Source organism: Pagrus major, chromosome 14, assembly GCF_040436345.1.
Source record: "Pagrus major chromosome 14, Pma_NU_1.0".
Classification (NCBI taxonomy): domain Eukaryota; kingdom Metazoa; phylum Chordata; class Actinopteri; order Spariformes; family Sparidae; genus Pagrus; species Pagrus major.
In genome coordinates, this window is record NC_133228.1 from 20,050,341 (window position 1) to 20,076,789 (window position 26,449).

At 43.7% G+C, this 26,449-nt stretch overlaps 1 protein-coding gene across 1 annotated transcript in view; it reads right to left on the bottom strand.

Annotated features, from left to right (window-relative positions):
- ptn (pleiotrophin) overlaps positions 1-24,765 on the bottom strand; it is a 47,509-nt gene extending 22,744 nt beyond the window's left edge. The window contains exon 1 of the mRNA XM_073480879.1: positions 24,728-24,765. The gene's annotated coding sequence lies outside the window, so the exon portion shown is untranslated. The remainder of the gene's footprint in view (positions 1-24,727) is intronic.
- Positions 24,766-26,449: the final 1,684 nt, after the last annotated feature.

The window sequence follows — 26,449 nt, forward strand, 5'->3', positions numbered from 1 at the left end:
AGTTCACCAAACAACAGATACAGTCCATAAAACAGGCAAGAAAGCTGCTCACTGTCGCTGTACTCTCAACACTACAGGACATGTGTGGATGCAACTGAAGTGTTTCTATCGTTGATACACTTTCTTAACCTCAGGTGTTCATAAACTTCAGGTTCCAAACTTCTTTTTAAAATACGAAATAGAAGTTATCTTACCGGTATCAGCCATTAAAAGCAGGTAATTAACGTAATCAGCTGAGAAAAATCCATATCGTGCATCCTTTAGTTCATTGTATTGATTGTACTGCCAACATCTTTACTGCTACTACTATCGATCACATTTCAATGGATAAATCCACTTTACCCTCCATGTCCAGCACCAACCGACAACTAGCTAGCAAACATTTTGGAGCATTTATAAGCTTAAGTCTTACGGTTTTCTCACATTTGGTGGAAGCCAAGAGTGAGTGAATATACGGTGCAGGCACACTGAATACAGTGATGGATGTCAAGTTATCAAGCATGGCGTATCTGAATCGCCTAATCAAGACTCAACCAAAGTTGACCCAGCCCAAAGACCGAGGCACCGAGGTCGTTACATTAAATCTGGATCTAAATCCTCCCGGCTACAAAATTACCTTGAATCCATGTTGTTAAAATAATTGAATCATGTGGCTTTTCCTGTAACTGCGTAAAGAGGTAACTGTTTGCTAACAGCTTCTGCATTGCCATTGGCCAAAAACATCATATAAATGCTGCTTTTAAGAGCTCTTGTTCAAAACTCTTTAAAAATGATCTGTTTAACCAGCAGTTAAACATCTCATTTTTGGAGTTATCAGTTTTCTGTAGTGATGTGCTCAGGGTGTGATCAGTGCACTATGACATCACGGCTGGGCCCGGTTACAGGTTTACTTTAAATAGACTTTGCATACATTGTTGTGTCATGCTCTCATCGATCTTGCGGCTTTTGTTGCAGTTTTGTAACTATTTTTGGTGTGGGCAGTGTTGTTGTTGTTGCTGTTTGGAAAGTTCTCACTGTGTGTTCACACACATGAGCTGTGCTGGTCCATTTTCTCGCAAAATTGATGACCCTTACCTGCTAAGAATAAAAAAAAAGCTCAAATTTATACAGAAATTGAATTTAAATCATCTCACACAGCAACGTCTTTACTTGGAGGATCATTTCTGTTCTGTTCCTCGGATGTTTAGAAAAAGAGAAAACAGAAGAAAACACATTTTTATTTTTATTGACAGGTTTTCTGTCCGGTTCACTGTTTGTTTATCTTTAGCAGCAGACAGAGAATACAGCAGTATGTCCTTGGGAAAAGTCAGGACGAAAAAATCCACTTCTGAGTGGCTTTCCCATCTCAGCGGCTGTGATTCAGAAGAGAAGCGAATGCCTCACCTAGACACAGGGCATATTGAAAGGATTTATTTAGGAGTTTCTTGGTCCGCTTGTTCCTTGAGCTGAGCTTTTGAGAGGTTTCCAGCACAGATGAAATGAGGAGTGTATTGACTGCAGGACAAAGAAGGGCTTTCGGAGGAGAGAGACAAGCAGACAAGCATGTAAAGTCGACCATATAGCAGCCACAAGAAAAAACAAGATTACAGGGGGAGAAAAGCATAAACACTTGAGTGAAGGCTTACAGGAGAAGGGGTGTAGATAAATATATGGTAAGTCATATAAGAAGAAGCCGCTCGGTGCAATAATACCTGCGGGTCTGATAGCGACGCCCATTGAAGAAAAGTGAATCATCTCTCACGGGGGCCGTCGGATTTCCTTTAATTGAAGTGCGCCGCTATTTCTGGTGCGTTTAGGTGCAGATGATTAGAGGGAAATGCCACACATTTTCTGACTTGTGTTTTGTAAAGGTCAGGCAGTAGGGGGGGAGAGTGTGTGGAGAGGGGTCCCTCCTATCTCTGAGAACAGCCCCAGAGGAGCCCCCAGGGAGCTGTGCTCCGGAACAAAAACAGCATGTGTGGCACTGTGTGTGTCAGTGTGTGTGTGTGTGTGTGTGTGTGTGTGTGTGTGTGTGTGTTGAGTTTGAGGCCAAGTCCTGAAAACAGAGCTCAGTTTGAACAGCGGTGCAGAATGACGCTCTTGTTTAATGATAAAAACACAATAATAACGATGACAAACAACGGCTCAGTGAGAGCATCGGAGCTGAAACGGCTGAAATTGAAGACTTGAGTTTATGCATGAATGCCTCCATTACCCTGATCATATTATATCTACGCCTCCAAAACACCCACTCCGTCGCTTATCCTCCCGCTCATCTCCGTGCCCCCTTTTTTCTTTATTATTAGCACTCATACGAGGTCCCATGCTGGTGTGACAGACTCCAGTAGCTATCAGCTACCCTCCTTTTTCAGGATTATAAAACTGCAATGCCACAAATGAAGTATTCAGCTCTCTTTGCAAACGCTGCTCCGCTCCCTCGCTCTCTTTATATCAGAGTGTATTCAGCTTTGTAATTTTTTTGGCCATGTGTTCACATGAAAAGAAGGCTGCAAAAAGAGAGCCAGGGGGGCCACACAAGTGGATTAAACTTTCACTAAGGGTTTCTTTTCAGTGGAGACAGGTTGATAAATACTAAAAAAACAACATGTTGTGAGCACTGGCTCAGGGGGTAAACATTTCAAACAAATATTAGAGAGTGTTCGACTTCAGGACGCTGTGAACGATGGCAGAAAAGTTCGAAAGATTGCCAATGTTTGCAGTTATTTTTAAAGTTTTCTCGGCTTTAACAAGTGGAACTCAATACAGTTCAGTTCAGTTACAGCCTGGTCTCAGTCACAACGAGTCACATAGGCTACAGCAGCTTCTTGAAGCGCCCCTCTGGTGCAATATTATGAGTCAGTGGGTGGTTGGATGGGTCATACAGTGAACTTTCCCGCCAGAGACCGGAATTAATTTCCTGTTTGTGACCAAGAGTCAGGGGTGATTTGTTTTTTAAGAGAAGTTATGTAAGTAAGTTAACGTACATGCATGAAACTTACGTTATGTAAGCGACGTTTACGTAAGCGACGTTTAGGTGAATTACATCAAGTAATGTTACTTGCACGTTAGCAGACTGAACGCAGCTATTCTAACCCAAAGCATGATGTCTTCCTAAACCAAACCAAACAAACCGCACTTCTCACTGCAAGAGGTTTCTACAGCAAGCTGTTGCACCACGCTAATCTCCATTTTGTTTATGTCTGCTTCCCCATGGAGCAACGCCTCCGAATGTGCACGAAGTGAAGTCCGCTGTTTATTCAAAACTTAGCCTATTAATATTGAATGTGTTGTGTCTCCAAATTGTACTAAATTCAACACTGCACTTCAGTGAATACTCATCTACAAACCTGCCGAGTGTGAAACAGATTGGGTTATAGGTTCTTGAGATATGCAAATCACAGACAGACTGACAGAGATTCCTTGCTTTATAGTTAGGTGCTAACACATAAAGCTTAACAAAGGTATAAAGAAGACATTTCAAACTATTTCCACTTTGAATAGTGAGCAAATGACCCACCCAAAGACATTTTCCTGACAGGTGTCATGTCAATCTTGTGCAAACCCAAGTGTTACCGTCTTCCCTATGTATGAAATGTCAAAGCTAAAAGGGTTTGCAGGCTAAAAACTGATCGATGCCTCACGTTTACAGAACATGCTAAAAAGGGCTTCACAGTGTGCAGCGTTGAGTCAGGAGTTTGATCAATTTCAGATATTGCTGGCGCGCTGTATTCATACAGTCGCCTCTTTTGATCCCGACCATTCATCTCCGCTCCTCTCGCTGAAGATAACTACAGCTGAATCACCTGTGTACAGCCTGGCTGCAGAGGACGTCTTATCGCCTCCCCTCATCCTCGTGCTTCCCCCTCAGTTTGGGAGCATTTTGATGGCCAGAAATAGCTGTTCCCTTTAGATCCGGGCCGTCTACACACTGGACCCGTGCAGTCTGAAACCCGCTGGCAGCCGCTGACAGGCCAGAAACGAGGCACCGTCCCTCAAGCCCGACGCTGTTAGCATCAACGGCCACCGTCTCCCCTCTCTCCTCTCTCCCTCTCAGACTCGCTCTCCTGCCTCCCTCTCCGAAGGCGCCAATTTAGAGGTGTCTGTCTAATTGAATAGGCAACATTTATCTTTATGTGAGTGTGTGTGTTCCTCTCAGGAACCCGCTGAAAGCACCTTGAGTCACTTGTTCATTAAAGTATGCTGGATGAGAAAGCCTTTGCACAGAGCGTGGGCAGTTTTGTCTGCCTTTGTATTAAGCCATCCTTTTTCTCTTTACCATCATGTCTGCCTCTCTCCGCCATCTGCTTCTTTCTCCTCTTCTTATTCAGAAGTGTTTAGCCGAGAGATACGCAGAGAATTTGTATTTCTGTCCACTCCAGCGTTGCCGCTCGTATCTCTGTGTATTTAATTTTGCTTGTAAACAGACTGTGGATTTTCATATTTGGAGTGGAATGGCAGTGACAGCTTATTAAAGAGCCCAGAAACCACAGTCTTCTTGAAAGTGAGAATGTGCTTAATGTGCCGTGGATTAAGGTAAATAACGCGGGAGCAGATATCCCTGCCAGTCATGAGTCATACGCTTTGAATAAGACAGTAAAAACAAAATATATGAATATTATTTTGATTTACAAAGTTACATAGCCTAAAGGGATGTTTGAAGGTTTATTTCAGCTCGGTAGACATGTTCATAAAGCATCTCGGCCGTGTCATACTGCACACTAATTGGCGCATACATCAATGTCCTGTAGCGAGTCCCAAACATTTATAATTTAAAGTAACTAGAAAGGCTTTAAGGATATATTATGTAAGAATTCTGCATTAAAATGCCTAAAGACAACTAGACTTCTGTTATAAATGTGTGGAGTTGTGTACTTGCATTATCCCAAATGCTTCCAACACTTAGATAGATTTTTGTAATTAATCTATCTATTATAACCCCCAAACAGCCCAATTACTTTGCTGTACATTAGCCGTAAGCTAGTCAGCAGTGGTCCACTCTCACTGAATTCAGCACTCACCAGAGACTCCGGTTCTCTCTCTTCATTCTCCCCTCTGCTCTCTGTAATGTCCTTCATGTAGTAAAGTACATTTCCCACCCCAGCTTCAGTCGTCACCCAACATTACAGAGCATGAACACCCGACGATGGAGGTCACCTCCACGAATTGCAGCTGCAGTCAGGTTGATAAACAGGAGTAAAGATAAATCCACTTTTTAATCCCACAACGTAAAAAGTAATGTCTGAGCTCTCCTCCTGTCAGTAAATGGCTCCGGATCAGAGCAAAATCCAAGGTGACTCTGGAGAAGAGAGTTGGGTGCAGAGTCAGACTTTCTGGAGGAGTAAACAACCAGAGCAGGCCGACTCTGAGAAGCTGCCGAACCTCAAAATTTAGTATGGCGGTATAAATTGGCACAGCTCCCACAACTTCTAAAATTTGCTTTACAGTCCCCAAACATTATGTTACAACCCAAATATTTGTTTTTGTGACACATTCCAAAATTTGTCAAGGTGACCCTAAAACGTTTTTTGTTCTATTTTTTAATCCAAAAATGTCATTATGGTGCCCACAAACCTTTCATTTAGTATGGCAGTCGTACACGTTCCTCTTGTGGCCCCCGATGGTCCAAAATTTGTAATGTTGTGGTCCAAATCCCCAATTTTGGTATGGTGACATCCATTTTTCTTTTTTCTTTTTTTGAAGTCTCTAAATGTTTATTTTTGTGTGCAAAACCCCCAAATTGTATAAAACATGCATTAACTTTCTTGTTTGTTACTACTACTGCACCCCAAATTAAAGTTATTTGTTATAATCTATATATTATAATAAATAAATATTTGCTGGCCCGGCAAAACAAGGCAAATCTGGGCAAACTGAAATTATGACAAAAAACAGAACAAAGGGATAATCGGATTATGGGAGCCCACTGGTGGCTGTGGGACACTAAGAAACAACGTGTTTCCTTTGGCTGACTCTGGCGCTGATTTGAATAATAATCACAGCAGGCTGAAAAAGCTCGGTATTTTGTACGACCTCGGATTCAGCTTAGGATTCTATATTGTGCACCTCACACCAAAGCAAGATATTGCTCATCCCCTGGATTTAAACGTGATTCCGGTCTCAGATAACCTACATGCGCCGCCTACACACACGCCAACATTTCCCAACAGAGGTTTACCACCCACTTTCCCCAAACCAGGCGTCACACGGCGGAGCTGAGAGGGAGCACGAGTGCAGCTGCCGGTGGAGAGATAAAGCCTTCAGTTACCTGTAATCCCACACCAGCTTCTCACACACAGCAACACGCCCAACAGCAGAGCACATGACCGGGATTTACACCAGAATGAGAGCATGTACTGTAAGAGCCACATACAGTAGGAATACGACAGTTGTAGAAGCTGTTCACTTCTCACAGATGCTTTTTTTTTTCTCTTCTTCATTTTCTCTTGAAGTTTGAGCTCCTGCAGGTGACTTTCATTTGCTCTGCAGACCTAAAGAACTACTGCAACAGACATCTGCTGTTGGGAGTGGCATATATGTGCTTTTATGAGCTCATAATGAGATAAAGAGCTAAATGAATTTGTTCCAACATGTAACCGATAATTACTTTGTACCACAGACCACAGAAATGTTGACGCTTTATATTAATTTATGTTGCAACTTTCCGTTTCTTTAGGTTCAATTTTCTATTATATCTTGTGACAATGGTCTGGTAAGGGTTTGGAAAACATCACAAACTTGGCTTAAAATACCTGTTGTGGTGGTCACAAACACAGCTTAAGATGTCCTCAGATCTCACTAGAAAACACCCGGTTCTGTTGCCACATACACGGCTGAAGATGTCCTGATGTATCTGATATTTGTTGCCACAAACAAAAACTCTATACACAAATGTTGAGACACAGTCTTGAACAGCGGCCACTGACTCGGCAGCCTCCACCACCATCCTCTCCGTCTCCTGATATGAAAATCAGGTCACATACAGTGCATGTAATTTATATGACCTTTATTCTAACCACAGTTATGATACTTACATTATGGTAACATTTAGAAGTAAGAATGAGATGTACAAATATATTGTAGTGCAGTGCAAAATAACAGCAGTCGGTACTTTGCAACCAAGTAAATGAGGAAAATATAAAATCTTGCATGAGAATAAGACGCATTAAAATGTAGTTAATGACAGAAGCTGGAAATATGCACAGCCGCGGTATATTAAGGAAAGCATAACCATCCTCAGAAGCCAGATGTTTCTGTCAGCGTGAAGGGAAAGGCTGCTCTGCGGTGCGACGCCCACGTGGTCTAAAGATCTGTGTCAATTAAAAAACAGCCGCCACTGTTCACTTATTAAAGTACATGGCGCTTCAAGGTCAGTGGTTGGAGATTGACAAGTGCCAAGAAGCCTGTGGATGCAGGACGTGTGCTGCTCCCTGCAGTCAGAACATAATATAACCTACGTCATTTGAGGATATTTTTATCCAAAGTGTATTTCAGCACGGTAACAACCAGATTCTGCCAGGCGGGGTGATTAAAAACAGGTTTATGCATCATTTTCGTGCACAATAATGTTAAAGAATGTGAGGCAGGAGGTTGTTTTCTGTTACCTACAATATGTTTGTGGTTTGAGGCAGATTCAAAGACAAAATAATCCACTTAATTGAATTAGTTTTATTATCCAGAGAGTTTTTTTATGCAAGTTGAGAGAGAAGATGTGAGAGAGGGATTCATTAATGTTCCTCTCCCTCCTCCTCCTCCTCCTCGTCCTCCTCTCGCACTCTGCTTGCAGATCTTGCATCTCGAGAAAAGGGGGGAAGCCTCGGCGACAGTGGCGCGCCGGCATTAGCTTGCGAGGCGTGCGCTAAGCTGCGCTGTCGCCGAGACGCGCTGGAGATGAGAAGTTCTGACTGTCTGACATTGACGCAAGACAATAAACTGAGAAAAGAGCGTGGGCGGATCGTGTTTACTCACTTTAGCAAAACAAATCGTGGTGGACAGTTTTGACAGCTCTTCCCACCATTTTGTGGAGATGCGATGTTGTGTTTACAGTATTAGTGTCACACTGCAGGCATGGATACAGAAGAATATATACAGTATACGCTATATATATATATTTACCTATCACTTTTTAAACTGCAGCTCTCCTGAGCCCACATGCTGTGAATCAGAGGCACTTTAATGTGCGTTTCCTTCTGCTTCTTGAAATAGGTATTAAAGGCGCGGGTCTATAGGGTCTCCAAAGTGGAATAACAAAGATACAGTATGGTGTCTTTGTATAGCTGAAGCACCGAGGCCCCGTTGGTGCCCCTGTAGCCTGTGTGGCAGCGGAACAAAGCTCGACTACAGATTACGAAAGCCTCACAAAGGCAAACAGTTGTACATTTCCCTCCAGGCTGGGGCTCACCTCAGATCACACAGCAGCCAGCAGCAGCAGCCAGCAGCAGCAGCAGCAGCAGCGCCGGAGAGAAGTAGTTACAGTTCAACATCTTCCGAGACGCAAGTCACGCTGCCCCTCGATCCGACCAGTCGGGCCCCCCCACTCACACAAAAAAAAAGCCTATTGATTTTGAAATAATAATAATAGTCGCTCCCTACAGCTCTGTGAGTCGCAGCATTACCTCGATATCCGTCCAATTTCAGGGATGACTGCAACCGAGCGAGTTTGGGCCTTTTAATCACTAACCTGTGCGATTTTGAGGGAGGCAATCATCAGCGGTCGTTTTCAACTATTTTCTCCCAAGGACATCAGTCAGTGACCCTTCAGTCTGCACTACATGTTCCCCCCGACTTATGTGGACTCCCTGTCAATTAGTGCCTCCGCATCCAAACTCCCCGTTTAGACTCCAGTTTGAAATATTTGCTTGATTATTATTCACTCGCATGCCGCTCCCAGGTGGATGACCCGCAGAGAGACGGGAGTTTTAGGTGCGCTGTTCGATAATGATGTTTCTCTGCAGCTTTGGTTTGGGGATTTGTTTCTCTGCCTGCACTTTTTCCGACTCAAACACGCCCGGCAGCCTGTCTGAAACTGAAAAATAACCAGACAGGGTTGAGATGAACTTCGAGCGAGAAGTGAAGTTGTTGTTTTTGTTTTGCCCTCCCTCGCATTATTTGCTAAATCTGAGGCGGAATATCAAATGTGAAATGGATTTTATTTCCTCATGAGACGAAATAATTAATCATTGTAAAGCTCTTGTTCCTTGATATAAAATGGCTCAGGTTGGGAAATTAAGCAGAAAAAACATGAATAAGTAACTTCTCCTTCATTTAACTATCCGAATCTCATTTGTGAATTACAGTGTGAACTTTTAATGAAACCTATTGTGCTTTTTCGTTTGTTGTGCATGTAAAAGATCAACAGAAGCTCTTCTCTCCGACAGAAAACACCACTCCTCAAACGCCTCGTCAGTAGTCCCGCCTTTAATCCTGTGACTTTGTGACATCACACTACGTCGCCATGTCACACATTTGCATAATTTATTCCTCGTGGCTAGTTTGGCACGTGCGGTGCTGACTCAGGTGTGTGTGAGCTGACCAATCAGAGGAGAATGGTCATTCAGGAGGGGCGGGTCTTAAAGAGACAGGAGCTAAAACAGAGCGTTTCAGACAGAGGGGCAGCACAGGGCTGCAGCACTGGACAGCATGAGAAAACTGATGTGTTTTTTGAGCATAAAAGCATGTAAACCTATTCTAGTAGTAACTCAACATAAAATTATGAACATGGAAATGAGTATCATATGTGATCTTACTTCAGTCTTGTCAAAACTCTGTCACAATTTGAGTAAAAATGATGTCCAAAGCCATGTGGGAGACATTTTCTGCAGAATAAAGAGCATCAATTTTTTTTTCAGCTAAAAAAAAAAAAAAAAATCACCGGTCACTCCGTCTCCTCCACGCCTCCCCTTTGACCGCTTAATCAATTTCTTCATTTCTTTTCCAGCAGTAGGTATGGATTAAAATGGTTCTCCATGTGATATTCAGCAGAAAAAAATATGAATAAGTAACTGAAATCCTTAATTTAAATACCTGAATCTCATTTGTCTTTAGTGAGGTGAAAGGAAACTGCCAATACGGGGTGAAAAGTTCACTTTTGAAGATACTTCCCCAAAGTTTTCTACTCCGTCTTGTTTCGACACATTTCGAAATAGTTCAGAAACAGTCAGAAATAAGTGATTTGATTTCTTTCTAGTCGAAACTCTGTGACAATTTGAGTAAAAAGTGTAACGCCTTGTGAGGAGCATCATTTGTTTCTTTACTGCAGGCTCGCGGCGGTAAAAAAAACAGGCTGCACAGCTTCATCAGAAAAAAAACTGAAAATAAATCACTGGTCACTCTGTTAACAGTTTTCAGCATATTCACACTGTTATCTTCATCTCCTCCACACCTCCCCTCTGATCACTAAATCATTTCTCCATTTCTTTTACAGCAGTAGGTGGGTGTCTGAAATAAGATTTTAGTGCTAAATGATGATGATTACAATTTCCCAGGCCCACTTCGATTCTCCACATGGGGGGGGGGGAGAGAAAAAAGCAGCTTATTTCTGATGACTCAACCACGGAGAATAATCACACCTATTCAGCAAAGTCTATTTTTCTTCTTAATGCGGGTGCAGAAATTGGAAGCAGGGGGCTTTGTTTTGACGGAGGTATTGGTTTCTTTTTGATTTAACTGTCAGCAGAGGGCTCTCATGATCCATCCACAATGGCCCTGACCTCTCATCTGCAGTAACTGTATTTAATGGCAACCCACCGTCGATGTCCTTTCATGGCAGTATCGAACAGAGCTCTTCTCCCGGGTTTTCTACCTCAAACAATGGCGGAGATGGCTTCAACGTTTACCTTACATCACAGTCAAACATGTGTCTCTTTGTGTCCTGCTGCTCGATGCCTCATTGATCCCCCTCGCAGTCTTGTGCTGTTTAGACTGGACCCGAATGATATCCCAGCCCCCCCACCACCCGGCTCCACTCTGTCCTCCACTGAAGGTGTTCAAAAGCCTGTTTTTTTTTTCCTTTTGGCAGTGCAGCTGTCATATTGTGAGAATGACCTCATAAGCTGCACACTGGCCTCTACTGGGTGAGATAAGTTATTGCCTGAAGAAGGGGGGGAAGCAGGAGAAAGGGTAGATAGAGGTGGTTTTTGGGGGGAGATAGGATCATTTCAAAAGCTTTTTTGTAGATGGAAGATGTCAGCCGCATTAGGCGTTCGTGTTCGTGTTGATGGGTAGTTTTGGAGTATGCAGCGGCGCCGGAATGAGCAGAGCCGAGTTTTCTCCGCTACTCCTTGTGAACCCCGCGCGTCTTCTCATCTCCCCAAAACACTTTCTTGGCAGGCTTTGAATTACCTGCACTCATCCCCTGCCTAAATTGTTCAAATATGTTAGAAGTTGATCAAACAGAAAGGCTTTTCAGAGCGCACGGCCGACAGAGCTTCCCCCTGTGGGCTGTTGGGGATCAGACATGAAAACAGGGAAAGAACAAAGGCTTGTCGGGACTGTTAAAGACGCCTGGACCATAGCAGCCCATCAAAATTCATTCAGTGAAACAGGCATGAAATACCCGCCGACTGCAAGCGCCTCTCAAACATGTCAAAACTCCACTTCTGCCTCGCAGAGAATATGGTGTCAAAACAGGGAGATGCTCGCATATAAGACACGAAGCCTTCTTCTTCTCCTGCTCAAACATAAACCAATAAATATATTCTCTGCAAGTCTGTTATCAACAAACACCTCACAGACATTTAGTTATGAGTCATTTTAAGTGATTTGTTTATTTTTTGTCTAAAAAATTCAGATCTCAAGTTAAAGCTGCTCCAACCAATACTTTTAATTTTAACAATGGGTCAAATGACTACTTGTAAGGTGAAAGGGGTTTGCTTGAAGTGACAAACCCACGCAGATTTATCACCACACTCCGTCGTTGCCCTCTAGTTCGATGGAGAGTTACCATCTTTGAAGCTAATTGCTTGAGTTTTTGAGTTTCAGTTTGTGTTCTCTGTTGCTTTAATCAGCGTTGTTTCCGGCGGGCAGCTATTATCTGCCAAAAACTTCAGATAAATCCTCTCTGCACTGGCTGCCCAGCACCAAAACAGCAGACAGACAAAGTTAGTGACTAGCTGGTGAACGTGGTGGAGCATTTAGCGAAACAATGCTAAAAGGAGAGCAAATATAGCACTTATGTTCGTCAGGTTTATACAAACAAGACACCAAGTTAATGCTTAGCACGATATTGCAAACATAAAAAGTTAGCAGCTAACTCGTGAACATAATGGAGCTTTTAGCAGCTAATTAGAGGGTTGGTGTGGCGCACAACAGTGTAAAAATGAGAGCAAATGTAGGACTTATGTTTATCAGGAACGTACAACCAAGACACCTGCTATGAATGCTATGCTGCTCAGCACCAAAGGACGTTAGCTGCTAGCTGGTGAACAGGATGGAGCGTTTAGCATCTTAAGAGCCAGATGTTTCCTTCAGGAGCTGGTGGAGAACAAAACCAGAGTGAATACTGGACTTACATCCATCAAGTGAACAGAAACACAAATCTAAATGTTACTCTATGTTTGCTGGATGTGTAAACCGTTTGCTAACAGGTAGGCTAGCGTGTTTTGCTGCCCCTAAAAGCAAGAAAAAAAATATCTCATTACTGCCTTAAATTCAACTTCTTTTCATATTTATGATCATCTCTGTAAGCTAACATGTATAATATAGAATTTATGTTGTATTATTTATGCTTTCGTCTTCTTTTTTTTATTATTGCTACACAGATCAGGAAAAAAAAACGAATGATCCATTATTAATTCCAGAAGCAATAACAAAAGAGGAGTTGTAAAGAGGCAGACGAGTTAGAGAATAATTGGATATAATTAAGGGGATACAAATCATTAACGGGACGTTTTCCAAGTGTTTTGTTCATTACTTGTGGTTAGAATAAACTAAGCTGTTTATCTTGCTTCTCTATAAAAAAAAATGTGTAGAAAATGTCATGTTGAAACCCTTCTACGACAAGAAAACACTGCTATTTTTAACTTGTTTACTCCAGTTTGCAATGATAGTGTCACTCAGCCCCTGCTCTGCCAGGCTCTGTGCGACCCTCAATGAATCAAACATAGCTCGCGACGCACTATATTCCAGGACCCAGTGACAGTCTTATTTCCAGCCATCGAGGAAGCAGGGGGAAAGTTATTTACTGAGAACGGTGGACAGAGGAAGATTGGACATCCCAGATCTGTCAAGGACACGACTTTTGGCCGAAGCGAATCCTTCATTTTTATTGCATTGTCTTTGGGGCCATTTGGCACGAGGAGATGGAATTGGGAGGCTAACGTGGCGCATTGCCTCCATCTAGCACTGTCTTCCGCTGCTAGATTTTCCTGGACAGAGATGAAGTCCAGCGTGTAACCTGTAGAGTTTTGGAAAACGCTTGAACGGTCCTTCAGAGTGTGGCCTTGGATCTGAGACTAACATTCATTAGGCCGATGGGCGTCACAACAAAAGAAAGCAGGAAACAACTTAAGCAATCAGCTTTTTAAACATCTCTGATAGCAGCTGGCTGGAAGTTAATTGAACACCTGTTTTCCCAAAGAAAGCTTAACACCAAACTTAATAAATATGTAAATAACTTTGTATATGTGATGTCCTTGACTTGAAAAGCGAAAAAATAAGGGGAAAAAAAGGTAGTAATTGGCATGTAATTGGCATCCGAGTCCCGGGAGGTAACCAAACAGTGTGGACGTGTATCTGTGTGTATGAGAGAGAGTTGGAGTTTTAAGTGGAGAGCAGTCACCGATGATGGCACGTGCATCCCCGCAGAGATCCGCCGCCTGAGGTCCTCTGACGTCAGCTCGGAGAGGCTGATGGGAATTCAATACCCAGCATCCACACCGACTAATTTATTCCACAATAAAATGGGCTGCAGCTTGTTTGTCTGCGGCTCCGGTGACGGCTGGGGCCGATGAACGTCACTGAAGTTCAACGCAGATTCTTCAGCGAAAAGAGGCTTCTGAGAAATCTCTTTTCGCTTATTTGTTAAGCAGCTAAAACAAGAGCAGAATAAAGGATTACCCTCTAAAGGCCAGTTCATTCACTGTGTTGCCTGCTGCAGTGGTGTTATATAATTGAACATTGAAAAATCCAATATTACAATAAGCCACACTCACTTAAGAGTGTTGAAAGATCTATTTTTGCTCTATAGGTAGGCACTGTGTGATAACAAGGAACAAGAATGGCCCCTGATATTCACTCCCTTCAAAACACGGCCCATTTCCCGAACATACTCATTTAGTCTTACAGTACAGTGCATGCTGATGTCCACCTCACAGATCCATCCTATTCACCAGTGCTCCTGCCTCTGCGGCAAGCTATTTCCATCCATCAGGAACGCAAACCCACCAGATTTCCCGCGTCCCCGCTGCTGTCATTGTCTACATTCATCTGCACAAAACACTATTCGCTCCGGCTTTATTTGCCAAACCATAAATGTGGCGACACTATGCGTGGCACGATTTACAAATAAATAAGGGGAGCCCATTTTGCCGCGTGGACACATCCAATCATACCCGTTCAAAATGAAAACACAACTCAGAGCCGCCGTGCGAGTGCCAGTAGCCCCTTTTACGACACGGGCTGTGCTCAGCTGTGGGGCCGGGTGCATGAAGGGTTAAGGGGTAAGCAGAGGGAGGTGGGTGTAAGGTGGCGGGGGAAGTGGTACTTGCCTCCAGTCACAGCCCAGGGCTTTAAACAAGACCTTTCAACTTGCCACTGAGCATTAGAACAGTCAGAGGAGACAGCGAGTCCTCGTGTAGGAACACTGCAGAGCGTGGCGGGGCTTCTGCCTCAGCTGGCGCCCTCTTTTTTTTCCTTAAATGTGTGTCACACGAGCCACTGCAGTCGAGGCACCTTCACCCTGTGTCCGAAACTGACATCCAGTCGATTCAGTAACTCAAGTGCAGAGCCTTGCAGAGCGTAAACAGTCGAAGGAACGACAGGAGGAAGTACAATTCCCAAACTTAAGAATGTCGCCGCCTTTTTGTAATCTTCCAGGGCCCACCCGAACTTTTAATTACAGCTCTGATCAACTAGTATATCCCTAAAGAAATAAAATCATAACCAGAACGGTTGTATGTGAACGTGAGCCTTAGGCAATGCAAAGCAAATTAACAATCCATCCACATATGTGCAACAATTTGTTGTACGGTGCAAGGTGGCAAGGGGCTAGCTGGTTAGCATCCCAACTTCAGTCGATGTCTCTGCAACACCGAACACTGAAGCATGGTCAAGACTTTTTTTTAAATGCGTTACCACTACGGTCCACCAGTAAGGACGCTGGCCACACTTTGGGAATCACCGTTTCACACTAAAAGGTAGAAATGTAGCATGATTGGCAGATCGTTAGTCAGTTAGGTTTTCTACAAATATCATAAAGATGGCAGACAAATCGAAGGAAAAACTTGAATAGACATTAGAGAAATTAATGCACCAATTATCGAGGATAGTGCCATAAAGTTGACAAAAAGTCAGCTTCATTTCCGTTGTGATCCTCTAACCCTTTATATGACAGGAGTCAGGAGGAAAAAAATCTGATCCTAGATATTAGATTTTGAATTAATAGGCTCTCGAGAGAGCAGCCGCGGGCCTTTTGATCGACCATGAGGGGCAAAGTAGTTCAAATACTTTTAGATTAGAACTTTGTGCCGAATTCCACCTGAATTAAAAAGTGACTAGGTTATTAAAAGTCATGTTATTGAAGCCAGTTAAAGCAGCGCTCAGAACTTCTTTCATTTCTGGGTCTTTATCTGTTTTTGTGGAGTTTTTTAACCCTGCGTTGGCTCCACACCTGTCTTGCATCAGTCTCATTAGCCCTTCCCTGTTCCTAGTGTTTTTCCACTCATTACTCTCCTCTCATCCCCTCGTTAGTTTAGTTTGTATTTGAGTCCAGTCTTTCTCGGGTCATCTGTTGCTTCCCTGATCCTGCCGTTGAGTTTCCCTGATCCTGCCGTTTGCCTCGTCCTAATGTTGCCGTTTATCCTGAATAAATCTTCATCTACATTTGGGTCCACCTCCTCTGGTCTCATCGTGATGATGCAGGAGAGCATACACCGGGATTAAACTCCCTGGCAGCACTGCTCGACCTCCAATTGACAGTGCTGGTGGGTGGGCAGCTGGTGATGGATCAATCCTTGTTGCGGCACTGTTCAGTCTGCAGCCTCCCACGAGCCAAGAGTTCGGGATGGAGGCATCAAGGACTGCAGTGCAGGGTGAATTATCCATTTAAATTAAGGCAGCGCACTGATTTTCTCTATATTCCCTGATGATTATGTTGAAAGGTCACTCGGGGTTCAGAATCTGACTTGCATGAAAAGTGTATTTTAATTCACTTGTTCAGGGTGCTGCCTGAGGGACATGCTTTTGTGCTAAAACAGTGTGCGTTTTTATAAGAGCACAGAGGTCAGCTGGTGTCTGAGGACATCTCGCTGTACTTTTTCTACCTGTATTTCTGCCTATTTTTCCAAATTTGTGAGAAAAATGGCAAAGACTAAAAGGAAAAAGACCCAAAAAATCTGCCAAAAAAAAGTGTTTCGCTGAGGTGGAAAAGTTGGAATATGCAACAAAGACTGACGGCAAGAGATTTTTCAAACGCACATTCCCGCTGTGGTTCTTGCTTCTGCTTTTTCTGCCGCATTAATGTCGTGCTGCGGCTCACTTTTATATGCCTCCACTCAGCCCAAAAAGAGGAAAGAAACCCCGGTTCAAGTCCAGAGGGGGGGCTTGTCGGCATGTCACCTCGCTCTCTATAAACCATAAAGGCTGATAAAAGAAACACCAGCGCGTACATCTGGGTCAGAAGAGATGAAGACACAAACACCATCTTAGGTGGGAAGCAGCAGTGAAATGCCCTCATGTATCAGCCTTACTCATGCTCTAGCAATTATATAATCTTGTCATGTCCTCATGAATATTTTCACATAAAGCAAACGTGCACTGACTTAGATTTTTGCAACGTTATAATGGAAGCGTGGCTTCTGCCAGAGCCTCTATAGTTTCAGTTTCTCTGCCAGCTGAGTGCAAATGCCTCCTTCTGGGAGCTCTGGGATCTCCCGGTGATAAACTGTTGGGAAGGGGAAGGTGGCAGGCGTGTGAAGAGCGGACGTCTCAAGGGTAGAAAGCCGCCCCCCTCCGCCTCACAATGCATCAGGCTGTAGAGGGCGGCAACCTGAAATGCTCAGAGGACTAGACATCATGAATTCACATTGTGTTTTTGTTCCCCCCCCCCTCTCCCTGGACGCTGCCTTGTACCGTACTGTCCTCGTCATGTACTGAACAGCATGTGAATTGTTGCTTTACTAGCCCCGCTAACATCTCTAAACTCCAGCGGAGACAGAGGGCAAGGCCACAGCCCTGGCCTGGTGTTTGTGGTCAGATGGAATGTGAACTCCGGGTGAGAGAAAAGAGGGGAAGTAATAATGAGGCATCCCCCCTCTGCTGGTTGTTTGTTTGGACAGACCGGCTGTCTCACAGCACAAGCTGTGGATGGAATACTAATGGATATGACTAATGATTCTCTCTCGCCTTTCTCCCTTTCTGCCGATTCCTTCCTACTCGACTCTCTTCTCTCACCCCTCCTTCTCCATGCGAATGAAACTCTCGAGTCTGGGATTCAGCTACAACTCAAAGGAAGGCTGTGACATAAATACCTTTTTTTTTTCTTTTTCTTTTTTAAATGCACGTGAGGAGTGTCTGGCAGAACGTTTTCTCCCTCGCGGCTTTGTCGAACACACCCCCACCCGACTGATCCCGGTTTCTAATCACTTATTGGTGGGTGGACATAAGACCATCCCTTGGTGTTTGTGACCATAGAGTGGGCCTGTCTAATCCTCTGCACATCCATCTGAGGTGTTTAACTTTCCAGATCATACTTTTTTTCCAGAACGCCGTGCCTCGAGGGAGGAACAGGAAGGCGTCCCAGAGTTTGCAGAAACTCTCCACTGGGCCAGATTAAAACCTGCTGAGATGCAACCAAGGATTAGACACCCCCTTTGGCATTAGGAGGCTGTATAAACTGTTTAAATTTATTTTGGTATTAAGTATTGAAGATTTGGCCCTTTAAGCAGCCTGGCAACCACTGTTTGGCCTAATAAAAAGAGCTGCAGACATTTTTTATCCGTAACATAAATTTTAATCGTGTCAGTTGAAGAGCTAAGGAAATCAGATCTCCTCTTTCAGGTGATCACTGCACTTAAATTGCGATTTAATTTCGTGATACGCTATGCAAACCCCCTCTAATCAGAGAAGTTTGTCACCTCGGCGTAACGGTACCATTAGCAATCCAATTAGCAGCAGGATTGGAATGGAGACGCTAAGTGGTAGACGGTGTTCCACAGCGAGGCTCACGATCAATTTAACTTTCCATTCAACATCACTGGCCACATCACAACAAATCCCCGTGAGTAAGAGCGACCTGCTGCCACGCGCCTCTGAATCACATTTCCCCCCTTTTTTTATAACCTACACAAGCTTTACAGGCTGCAAGAATCAAAATCTCTCTGTAGAAAATGATCATAATATCGCTAATAACTCTACCGGCCGGCTTCAATCCACTCCCGGCTACGAGGCAGCCAAAGAGCGGCTCTAAATAAAATGAGATTGCATTGATTGAGACAATAGATTTCCACATTTAGTTGAAGCTTTGGCGGCATATTGGCTGTGTGTTATTTAATAGTCCCCTCAGAGTTTACCTCTGAGCCATTTAGCAGGGCTCTGCATTAGGGAGAAAGTTTTACAAGTCTGTAATGTGACTTACTTTTGTTTCTGTTGCACCTGTTCTCACCGAGAGAAGGACTAATGGAAGAATGACCAGATGGTCGATTTTAACAAGACTGTTAACTAATACTGCATCTAACAATAAAGCAAAGAATCTGTGTCTGTCTGGAGGGCTTTTCACCCTGCATATTCTCAGCCCAGGGCTGATCCTGATCCCTCTCATGTGATCTAATGGGGAAGCAGACATAAACAAAATGGAGATTAGCGTGGTGCGACAAAAGCAGAAGGTTAAAGGAGTAGTAATGGATGAGTAGGGAGACACGGCCAATGGGTTTTCTATTTTTCGGCGTGAGCTGGAGGGGAGATTTTAAATTTCTGTCAACAGAAGTATGCTAGCTAATGTTAGCCTCAGGGGCTGGAAAACAGAATGGAGATTAGTGTGGTGCAACAACTCTGCTGTAGTAACATGTTGCAGTGAGATAAAAACAAAAGCAGAAGGTTAAACAAGTCTGGGTGATTGGGGAGACACAGTCAACACAGGCTTTCTATCCTTCAGTGAAAACTGCAGGTAAGATTTGTACTTTTCTGTCAACAGTAGTATGCTAGCTAGCGTTAGCCTCCTTTTTACAGTATGTACTGCTGAAACTGCACTGTGTGTCTCCTCTTTGAGTTTCCAGCTTTCTCTCTCTTCCATTCATGCCATGGTACGTGAGAGCGGCAAGATCATCCCTCAGTTCATTAGAGGAATACAAACACTCCCCAGTCCCTCGTGCTTCACACTCTGAAGCCTGCACACACAAACCAGGGGCGAGGGAGCACCCTGAGAACCTGTATTCCCTGTATGATGTTTGCTAAACACAAGTACTGCATCTGTGTCCAGAATCCTGCACACTGCAGGATTTGTTTAAGCTGCTTGTGGGATAAAAAAAGAATGACACACAAGCTAATACACACATTTGCAAGCTCCTTATTAACACTGTGTTTACATGCGTGCTTAAAGCTGTTCTGATCAATATTATCACGTTAAGACTCGGTCAAATGACTGCGTGTAATCCCTTGGCACGCAGAGCTTTTTAGCCTCTTTTAGCTCTTGTTTTGGTTTCAGCTTCATCGTCAACTTTTTCAGCAGCAATAACATGTTGAAAACAAACGAAAACCCTGCACCCTCCCTGCCCAACAGCAATCAGTAAGATGCTGAAGTTGGAAGCGACAGCACATAGTGCAGCATATTGCAACTAAACAGCCAGATATTTCCCTCGGGGGTTGTTAAAATGTTGTTGTTGTCTTTGACAGAGCCCAAGGAGAATAAATATTAGACCGTCATACATCAGGTGTACACAAGCATGACCCAAAATGAATGCTAATGCTGCTCCTGTTCTGCTTGGTGCGTGTGAATAAACCACTGTTTGCTAGCTTTATTTCATAACGGTTTTATTTATTCTTGCACATTTGCTTGCTATATAAGCTGGTAATGTTTCAATGTGGTGATTTCAGCTTGTTGTTCTGCCCCCGAGTGGCCCCCGACAACATTTTAGAATTAATACAACACAGCTGCACAGTATTTGTACAACTCTAACAGTCATTTGATTTACATTTATGTCTGCGTGGTAAGAAAATCAGTTGGCAGACCATTAAACCCTGCTTATCCTCCAGTAAATGTCAAGTCTACATCAATATTTGTCTGTGTTACAATGGGATTAATTAGTTGCCTCTACAATATTTTCACATCTCACGATTGACGTGTGGAATCGGAGAGCAAATAAGTCGACATTTCAAAACAATGTTACAACTCCAAACCTAAAAAAGTTGGGTCTCTCTCCTCTCTGTAAAGTTACATTCATGAATGAAAGTACATTTTCCCCTCCAGGTCTGGCAGGCAGTCGACATTACAGCACTTAACCAGCCTACTGCGTAGATCACCTCCCTGGACCACTGCTGCTGTCAGGTGGATAAATGGGAGTGACGATAAATCCACCTTTTAAATCCCAAAAGTTCAAAAGTAACTCCTGAGCTCTCCTCTCGTCGGTAAACGGCTCCAGATCAGAGCAGAATCGGATGTGACTCAGGGTGTTTAGTCCTCCTGGAGCTCTGGATCTGCACCCGACTCTCTCCTGCTGAGTGGGCCAGCTCTGGCATATACATATTGTACTATATAATATTAAATACATTGTCTATGTACTGTTTTCAATTGAATATATGTCAAATGGGATTAGTTATAGCTATGAATGATCACATTTTGTTACTTACAAAACCTCTAGTATGTACTGACGAACACAGAAATACAATCGAACACTCCCAATTAAATGTCAGAGTCCAGTCTGGGATCACTCTACTTCTTCAGTAGATACTGAACTTGTGTTCCAGCCCCGTGACCTTTGCCCTCTCTTCTTTCCGTCACCTATCGGCCGGCCTGGGGACAGTCTGTGTATGTTTGTGCACGTCTGTAAGTTTGTGTGGGCGGCTGTGTGCCCGAGTGGGACACTAATGAGCGGACTGATTACAGTGGGAAGCCTCGGGTTATCATTAGCTCGCCGAGGATCAAACACCAGATCAAGCCAACAGCAGGGCAGCGAGATGCGAGCCACAATTAGATATTTGTTTTTCCACAGGAAATGTAGAAAAATCCTTATGAGTTTAAGGAAGGAAAGAAATGAGCACCTTTTTCACGGCGCCCAGCGAGAGGGTGGAAGTTTTGATTCTGATCAAAAAAGCGACTGAGGGACTCGCAACGTGCCTCAACACTTATGCACGAACACAAACCCCGACTTCAGCCATAAAAGGCATTAGTAGCCCCATCAATGGGCTCGCTCAGACAATGGGGACCGACACCACACAAGAGGAACATTCTCTCATCAGCGGCTTAGAGGTTTTGCAGACAGCTTTGATTGTCTCGCCCTCGCCTATAATGAGATAGCTGCTCGCTTGACGTCTCCATGAGAACGTCTGCATTTCCACACAGGACTATTAACCCAACAGCCTCAGGTGCCGGTCCCCTTGCAGTCCCCCGCTCATCTCCACAACTGAATAAAAGATTAGGTGAGATATCAGTGGCGAGCTCAGGTGCTGAGATTAAGAGCAACTATGAGTCTCCTGAAGAGCTGTAGTTAAAGGATAATTCCATTATTTTGAAGTCTCTATCATTATTTGTAGACTGCACTCACCTGAGATCACTTTTCTAAAGCAAAGCACGAAAAAAGGATTGTTAAGATTGTGAACAAGCCAATAATTTGACCAGAATACCTGAAATACTTAAATCAGAGGTAAAACTGAAACTGGAGGCAACAGGATGGAGGTCACAATCCCTCATCGCACAGGAAAAATGGGTTCGCATACAACTGTGGCAAGAAAGAAAGGTCAAAGTTGAACCAGGAAATTCAATTTTTCATTGATGTTTGCAGTTTGAGTGACCTGAGGGCACTCTACTGATTTTATGCACCAAATTGAGTTTACTTGACCTGTGAGAAGAGCTGTATAAGGTCCTCTGCTGTCTTTTTTTCTCCTATTAACATTATGAATATAAGGACATTCAGCTGGTGGATACGAAATGGACGGTCTTCTACAATTCAAGCCAGTGACCACTGTTCAGGATGACGTTTCAACATTTGTACTCACAAGCTGCAGGGTGCAAGGTAAATGTATCTGTCATTTTTTAAACGAGGGTTCAAAAACAATGAGGTGTTGAGGATGAGTTCAGGAGTCTTGCGGCCTGGCGAATGAAGCTGCTCCTCGTTGTAAGGCAGCGGATGCTTCTGTACCTTTTGCCAGATGGCAGCAGGGTGAACAGACTGTGGCTGGATATTTTTAACCAATATTGGGACAATTTCCAACTGTGTTTGCGGTGACACAATCAGGTAAGCCAATATATCTTCCTTCATCTTTTCCGGACCCCAACCAAGTGGTTTTAGTGCCTAAACCTAAGCAGAGCGTAAGTACAACACTATCAGAACATAAACTTGTGTCAGCATATCCATATGTTGCACCCGCTTGTTGACACAGGAGTTTACCAGGCAGGGAGGGTTTAGCAAAAAAACACGTATGAGTTGCATTATGGGACGTGTAGGATCCAGTGTTTTTGGTGCCTCAGCTTCTGCTGCTTTGACAATTATTTTAGGAAACCTGTCACGTGTGAGTTAAAACTTGCGTCATTCACCGTGTTCCCAGATCTCAGTAATTAAGCTGCTACCAAAAGCAATGGTGGCCAATACAGCGAAAAAACAAGACCCATGTTGCAACACATCAGCTCCGCTTAATGCAACTCCGGCGCTATGACGTCTACAAGTGGATGCAATGAAGGACGGTTCCTTGACAGGCCTCTCTCCTGGCATCCCTCCCCTCCTCCTTTCTTCTGTTCCTCTCTTTATCCTGTCCACCCTTTTCTTTGGAGGCCCTCCGGACCCCATCAAGGCTCAGTCTGTTCATCCCACATGTGAGGGGTCAGTGCGTACCCCACAAGAATAAACCAGCCACTCAATGTGAGGATCTTTGTGTATGTCCTCATCCCCCCCAACCCTCTTTCTCCCTCTCTCTCCCTCTCTCACTTACTTGTGCCCTATAGACCAGAATTGGTTCCATTCACAGCTCTTCCCTCCCCCCTGGAGCGGACTTCTCAGGGCCCTAACAGCGCAATTCTATGCCTTATTGCTCCGGCTCCTCCATGGAGAACAGTCTCGTCAAAGAATTTGTGAAGACATGGACGGAAATGAACTGGCTTTGTGCTTAGTCTTGACATATAGGCTGGAATCACGTGGTGAAGTCCGTGGGGCAAGCGTTTAACAAGAGAAAAGGGCAGAATGTGTAAAATGTCTCTTCACTAAAGGCCTCCAAGTGGCCATCTTGGAAGGAAAATGCCAGGTTCTGTTCGGAAATGAAGTAGTTTTATGAGTTTGGCCCTGCTGGCCGTCCTCCAGCTTAATCCACATTGTGTTCTGACTTCCTACGGACCAAAGCTGGTTTCTCAAGCTCATCTCCACCTCATGTTTAATCTCCCCCAGCTCTTTCATTAGGACCACACCATGTGTTGATTCTAAAGAAATGAAGCGGACACCTCATTTCGAGCAAGAATGAGCCGGAGAAGGCTTTTGTCCGCAGCAGGAATGCCCATAAGACAGAGAGGAACAGTGTTTGGTCTGACTCGGGTTGCTATACCAGTGCTGAAGAAAGCCATGGCAACGCAAGCAAGAAGGTCTGCCGGACCACATAGCGCTGATACAATACGGCTGCTCGGGGTTTGTCATTCCAGTCAGGCCTGACCCAAATTACGACATCCTGGGCAAAAAGTGGCCCACATCAACCAGCGCACATGCACAGACATGCTAAATTGGGCTTGCATATATTTGGCTGATAGCTATAATAAACAAAACATATGGATGTTTGAAGTCTAATCACTGAGGAAACGGCCCTATTAATGATTTAACACCACAGTCCGTAGCCCATGGCTGCTGGATTATTGTGACTTTCCAATTGTTTACCCAATATGTCTACAAGCCACTTTTCCATCTGCGCTCATAATTCTCAGCATTTTTAAGCTTAATAGTCTTTTATGTTTTCATATGTTTATTATCTCCTATCAACAGCCCCGGGGGGAAAATCTGCTCAAAATGGGAAGAGCAACAAAGAAGCGATTAGGACCATGTCTACAGAAGTGTTTTGGTGAAATATGAAACAGTAAAGCGAAAAAGGCAAATTGTCAGGAAAACAAATGAAAAAAAAAAAAAAGAAAGATTAAAACTTCTTCTTTCTTTTGCAACTTTACCTTAAAGTTTACTTATATTCAGCACAACAAGGGTTGATACTTGCAGCTCCGGATCTCAGATACACACACGAAGAAACACATCAAAAAATGGCCTTCGTACCATCTGAGTCAATTCTGCGCTCGGCTCCAAACTTTTCTGCCTGCCTGGCTGCTCAAGTGACCACCTCACCATCACATCACACCTACCCCACGAAAAGCCATGCATCAGTAAGTGTGCACCCAGAAGAAGAAGAAGAAAAATCCACTTACTTTATTTTGGAGGTCTGGTAGTTGTATATCAGAGCTCGGAGAAGTTTCTCTAGACACTTTTCATCTGCACCTCTGCCCCGCTGCCCTGCCTCTCCAATACTATTTCTCTTTGTGGGCTGAGCATACGATAGCTGTGTAGTTTCTTTTTTTTTTTTTTTTCCCTTTTGGTGTGTGTTGCATGGGGTGAGGGGAGGGTGGTGGTGGTGGCGGTGGGGTGGGTGTTGAATGCCGGGTTTCCTGACTCGTGATCAGGAGCTCATTACCCGCAAGGTCACTCCAGGGACGCCCTGCCTGGCACTCACCGAGACACCAGAGAGAAGATGTGAGATGGACGATGAAGAGTGTGAGAGAAAGAGAATGAGAGAGACAGAGAGAGAGAGAGAGAGCAGTTAAGAGCCAAAGTGCCTGGGAGATCCTTGGGGACGAGGAGAAAGAGCTGAGAGAGAAAAAAGGAGAGGCACAAATACATATAAACAGCAAGACAAGGGAGACAGTGAGAGACACTGATCCAAATGCCAACAGAGAGGGAGATATTCAGGAGGTGCAAGCGAACACGACAACAAAGTGCGGCTGCAGAAGCCTCGGATGAGCCCACAGAGTGAGCAGCAGCCCGGTCACACCACAGAGTTATATAAAATACCATGTTGATCCATGGAAAAGTGAGTGTGGCCACAGTCAATCGATAGAGTATTGACACGCACCAGCTGGGCACTGGATTTGTTTTTCAGCTTTGTGCATGGACAGCACTGCAAAAACATGCTTCCTGTGTGCAGTGAATGACATCTGATCATATGATGTGGTCTCTTAATTGTTGATTTAAGTTTCTACATGCAAATCACCAAGATAACCCCTTTCTATGACAACTTAAATTGGCACTAGGTATCATTTTTTAGCAATTTACATGTATTTTCCTCTTTTATTGGTCATTTGTGAGCGGATTGTAACATGACATAAAAACTGAGACCTTCCCCGTCTTTCTTTAAGTTGTTTACTGCTGCCAGTCTGTTGGATTTCTGTGTGAAGGACTGTGAAGGTCGGATTTTCCATGACAGTCCAAAAGATTTGACTTTATGCACGTTCTCGAGTGCCTCGTCTCAGTTCCTCTCTCCGCTCTGCCAACAGAGTTTATCTGAAAATGATGGACTAAACTGCCCATTATTTCCACTGTTGATTAATCTGTTATTAGATTGAACATTTAGTTAAAAATGTTCCAAAATAGTGAAAAGTCAACCATGCTATGTGCTAGCTGGCTTGCTAATGTTAGCCACTGGTAAAGAACTATAATCAGTAATCAGCTCTGGAGTTGTTCAAAGGCACCTTTGTTTGAACTGTGTTGAGTAACTATTTATGTAATCAAAGTAACTAATTACTTCTGCTGATGATTATTTGGTAATTACTTTTTTCAATGAATACCCCGTTAGTTTAAGTGATTACATTGATTGATTGCATTTGTTAAATAACTTGCCCGATACTGATTTTTTTGTTCGGCTAATTGATTACCTGGCCAATCGTTTTCAGCCCCCAAACAAAACACCACAGTTCCCCCTTGATTATAAATCTGAGTGGCTCATTTGTCAGCAGAAAAAAAGTCAACATGCTGAAAACTTTTAGAAACCAGCAGTAACCGTTAACTTTTAAAAAAAATCAGGCTCCTTTTTAATCGTCAAACTTGAATTTAAATAATTAAACCTGAGACTCATTTGGACAGCTATCTGCCGGTTA